The sequence below is a fragment of the Malurus melanocephalus genome, unplaced genomic scaffold (assembly GCF_030028575.1).
Source record: "Malurus melanocephalus ecotype Western Australia unplaced genomic scaffold, MMel_1.1 scaffold_857, whole genome shotgun sequence".
In the NCBI taxonomy this organism is placed as follows: domain Eukaryota; kingdom Metazoa; phylum Chordata; class Aves; order Passeriformes; family Maluridae; genus Malurus; species Malurus melanocephalus.
Window position 1 is genome coordinate 83,613 of NW_026624089.1, and position 5,020 is coordinate 88,632.

Here is a 5,020-nt window from a genome sequence, read left to right on the forward strand (position 1 = left end):
CCAAAGGAATCTGCAAACCCTCTCTCCCGATTCCAAAGGAATCTGCAAACCCTCTCTCCCGATTCCAAAGGAATCTGCAAGCCTTCTTTCCCGATCCCAAAGGAATCTGCAAACCCTCTCTCCTGATCCCAAAGGAATCTGCAAACCCCTGCTCCCGATCCCAAAGGAATCTGCAAACCCTCTCTCCTGATTCCGAAGGAATCTGCACACCCTCGCTCCCGATCCCAAAGGAATCTGCACACCCTCTCTCCCGATCCCAAAGGAAGCCGTGTCTGGACAGCTCTGGGTTGGACACACCCGCGGCCAGCCCCTGCCCCACCCGGGTAGCGTTCCGTAGCCCCCGTTAATTCACACCCGCTAATTACCACCCTAAAGTCATTCCCAGATCAMTTCCAAGCTCAAGAGCTTTCCCCGCTCCGTCAGTGGGGTTTCTCTGGGATGGAACCAGASTAAACGCCTCTCTTTTTTGGGAGGTAAAAATCGCAACACAACAAACCCCAAACCCTGTAAAACAGCCCTTCCACCCTGCAAKTTTCCAAGCCCTTCTTCTCTCCCCCTTCCCTCCTGCCTGCCTTGGCTCAAGAACATCTCAACGCTTTTTTTTGGGTACTTTCCCATCTCTGCCCCTCAAGGGTCCATATGATGGAATCATAGGATCATTCAGGTTGGAAAAGCCCTCTGAGATCATCGAGCCCAGCAGCACCAAGCCACGTCCCCCATCCTTGTGTCCATCAGCGCATCCAGACAATTTCCAGRATATAAATCATGGGGGGATGCTTTATTTTTATTTTAAAATGATTCCTTTCCCCTTATTCCAGTCCTCGCAGCGGTGCCGGTGTGCTGGGATATTTTATTTTTACCCTAAGGGAGGACAATTCCTGTCACCCAGAGGAAGCACGATTATTTTCTCTCCTTCTTTGTTCCCCGAGCCAGGAATCAATTAGCAAATCCGTCCTCGCAGGAGGAAAACCCCCCTTCCGTGCCCGCTGATGGAAAATGTGAATGACTGCAGCAAACTCAGGCAATGCTTTCAGCTCTGCTTTGAAAWAGAAACCAACCCAGCCACACTTATTAGAAATAATTGTTCTGGAATTAAACCAATTTCAGGGATTTGCCCTTAAAATGGATTGTCATTAACAAGGGCCACCGCGTGAAAAAAAGGGGGAAAAAAGGAGGGGGAAAGTTGCATCTTGTTCAGCAGTTTATAGTGAAACGAACACCTTTGGAAGGGCAAACTTCCCATATTTCCTATTTCATCCTGATTTTTGATGGAATTTTGACAACACCACCAAGTTATCGCGGTCACAGCATCAAGAAAAGGAAGGTCTGCTTTTGCCTGAAATCAGAGCAACACTGGGTCTGCCTTTCCCCTCTCCACTCTCATTTATTTCAGGTTTCTGCTAAAATTCCCAACTGCCAAGGCAAGGAAAGRTCCTTTTAAGCCTTTTAAGCCCCACATACCGACAAGAAACAAAYTTACTATGATTCCACTGCACCTCTCCATGACTCGTCCACATGGCTCCCTCACCACCTGCTGCAGCCACATCCCCTGACTTTGCTCCATCCATCAAGGAGCAAGAAGAATCCAGAAGCTTTTACCCCCCAAAAATGTGGMAARCTTTGCTTCACTTTAGGGTTATCCRGAAAAAGCAGRGTCTCTTTCTTCAGTCAGGGGCTGTCTCCCACGCCAGGAGTTTTGCTGGGGGAGCACAGAGGGTGTTTGAGGGCAGAGCCTTTTCAGGGAAAGCTGGTTCCTGGTACCACAAAGGGGGTAACGAATTGGTGTTTATCCCTCAGGATAAATGCACACCTGACTGTGCTGAGCCACTTGGGCACATCTCATTAAGGCTGCTTTGCTTGGTACCCCTCTGTGCAACTGCTCCTCCTGCAGAATAACAACCTCTGCAAAGACTGGACAATTAGATCCAACTTCCCKCTAAGAAAGAACCCAAAGAGATCAGTAGAGAAACCCTTTTCCTTTAGATTATCAATATTTTTGGTTTTTTTCCCTCCCTCCAGACTCCAACCACGATATATTCCTTTCCATACATCCATAAACACCAAGCATCCTTCATTTTTTCCCCTCAAAACAGACAGTGGGAGTTGTGCGAGCTGCCACTCGCTCCTGCCGGGGTGACACGCTGGGGACGGAGTCCGATTGAGCAACKCAGCACGAGGTTCCCGTCCCTCGGCTTCCCAGGCTGGGGGKKGSYTKYSGSYYMRGRRGSYYCMRGGGRAAGGRGGAACTCRCAGGAATTTGYGGGAAAGCAGGGAGAGTTAGCAGCAGTGTGAAAGCCAGGAGACATTTCATGCCTAATCCGCCAATTTTGCTTGGGAATCTACTCTTGGGCACTTTTGCCCAAGAATCTACTCAGTTGTGCTTTTGCAGCTCTGTCACCAAATGCACACAAAGTGACCTCTGTGATGCCGAGCCCAGCCTCCTTCCCTGCTTTTTTTCATTTGCTGGGTACTCTGAGACCATCCCCTGCCCGCTGTCATCCACAGCTCAGTTCCAGCGAGGAAAAGAGCTGGAGAGGGGCGTTCTGTGCTGGGCAGGAGCTATCCCTGCTGGTCGGAAGGGAGGAGGGAAAACCGAGGGGGTTTTGGGAGCAGCGATGCCTTCCCCAGGGAGTCCGACCTCAGGCGAAGGGAAGGAGGGACGCGGAGCCGGCTGGAAAGGTCTCTAATGATTAAACCCCGGAAAGTTGCGCTTTAACAAATCCAGAGGGAACGATGGCAGGGAAAATCCTTCCTCCCCCTCCGCCTGGGAGGAGAAGCAGAAATCCCCTCTTTGCGTGGCTCTGCCAGGTAGAAACGGCCCCAAGAGCCCTTCTGTGCCCACCCCGCTGATGCCACCCTGAGCAGCGGCTGCGGGGCTGTGGGGTCCAGCCGGGGGTCTTGGCCCCAGCCCACCCTGCTGCCCACCGCGGGTCACTCATTCCGGGACACCGCGGGGGTGGGAGGCTCCCGACGGAGCTGCTCCTTCCCAAATCCCCGCTCCGACACCCGGCCCTGCACCCCAAACACCCCCGAACGCCTGCAGCCCCTACCTGAGCGGTTTTGGAGCCGAGTCCCCGGGGGAAGGTTCTGCGTGGTTCTGGGCAGTTTGCGACGTGTCCCTGCGGTTATTCCCTAATCATCATATCAAACTCCAAAGGTTCAGCAGCCCGGGGCTGCTTTACAGGGCCCGGGTTAAACGTTAACCCGCCCTATCTGCCGGCTCCCCGCAGGCCTTTGACCAGATACTGCCTCGGACAGCACCCACCGGGCCCAGCTGGCCCCCAGGAAAAGCAGGACACCGAGGACAGGTCCCAGTTTAAGGTTGGGACCGTTCCTACCCGATCCATCCCCAGTGCTGCAGCTCTCCCAAGCAGAGATGCTGGGAAAAGGAACAGAGCCTTGTGCCAGCCCTGGGCTCCACAGGAGYTTTGGGTCTGCTGGAGGATGGTGGCAGGAGCAAGAAATCCCTCTTGGTGGAGAAATCCCTCCTGGTGGAGAAAATCCACTTGGAATTCCAGCCACAAAACTTGCAGGAGTTGCCACAAAACCCTCCTCCAAGCAAAGCCTCGCAGCGAGGAGAGCCAGGGCAGGTTTTGGGGCAGGGTTTGCTGCACCCAGAAGAGGCTGTGAATAAATCCAGCTTCCAGGAATCCCAGTTGGGGCATCCTCCAAGCATCCCGGCCGTGCTCCTTGTGCCACATCTGGTGAYGCAACAGCTGCCCTGAGTGTTTGGCTCTTTCCAAAATCCTTCTGGACCCTCACTGGAATGAAATGGGCACCCTGGGGGCTCAGTGGAGCAATTTAATGGAATTAGAGAATCTTTAAGGCTGGAAAAAGCTTTCTGATTATCAAGCCAAAACAGCAGCACCCCCGTGCTCACCACTAAACCACTTTTCTCATGTGGTGGGCACGTTTAGGATCCCATTGGGATCCGTTGCTGGAATTGCATCCTGCTGTGGCTGTCTCTGACCCCAGAGCTGCACCACGACCAGGCTGGGGCATGGTTTGCCATCCCAGAGCTGACCCCACCCCGCTGATGGAGAGAAGGGTTTCGTTTGCAGCCCTGCTAAATGAAGCGTTCCTAATGAGGTGCTGCTGACGCCCCAGGTTTGGAAAAGTGCCATCCCCGTGTTTGCTCAGCTTTCAAAGCGTGAGGTGTTCCCGAGGGGGGAAAGGCAGGGCTGGATCCCTCAGGRAGAGCAGCATCTCGCTCCCTGCACCGCTCCATTCCCACCCCACACGGGATTGCTCCCACCCTCTGGCTCCCAACTCTCTGCCCACCCGAGGGGCTCAAAGGCAGCTTTGGGAGCGCAGTCAAAGCAGGTAAAAACCCCACAAAGCCCTTCCCAGCCAGTCCTGAGCACCTCCCACTGAGAGCAAGTTGGGATCTGCTGCTTCTCCTGATGTTCAGGGCAGAGTGTGAGCATGTAACAATGGATTTTTCCCTGTCAAAGGGATTTTTCTGTTTTTACCACACCATCCTATCCTGTCCTGCTGGGATTTGAGCACTGGTGACACTGGATTTCAGGCTGAAGGCCCCAGTGTGGCATGGAGCTCTTCTATCTTCATTGGAAAATGAGCTGAGATGATTTTGTGACTGATGAAATGTCTCTGCTCTGGAATTGTGACAGCAGGAGGAGCAAAGCAGCTCCATGAAACCCAGTGTCACACAGCACCATGCACTGAAAAGGGCAAAAAAGCCTCTTTGGGGAAAATGGGAGGTGTGAAGTGAGCACAGGCAACAGGAGCCTGAGGATCTGTGAGCAAGGGGGTGAAATGCAGGGGGTCATGGTGTGGAAATGGGGCAGTTTGGGGTGGAAATGGGGCAGTTTGGGGTGGAAATGGGGCAGTTTGGGATGGAAATGGGGCTGTTTGGGGTGGAAATGGAGCAGTTTGGGGTGGAAATGGGGCAGTTTGGGTTTGGGATTGAAATGGGGCAGTTTGGGGTGGAAATGGAGCAGTTTGGGATGGAAATGGGGCAGTTTGAGATGGAAATGGGGCAGTTTGGGATGGAAATGGG

The 5,020-nt window shown here is 53.3% G+C and overlaps 1 protein-coding gene across 2 annotated transcripts in view; it reads right to left on the minus strand.

Annotated features, from left to right (window-relative positions):
• A1CF (APOBEC1 complementation factor) overlaps positions 1-3,158 on the minus strand; it is a 29,221-nt gene extending 26,063 nt beyond the window's left edge. For both annotated transcript variants that reach the window (XM_057385705.1, XM_057385704.1), the window contains exon 1: positions 3,051-3,158. The gene's annotated coding sequence lies outside the window, so the exon portion shown is untranslated. The remainder of the gene's footprint in view (positions 1-3,050) is intronic.
• Positions 3,159-5,020: the final 1,862 nt, after the last annotated feature.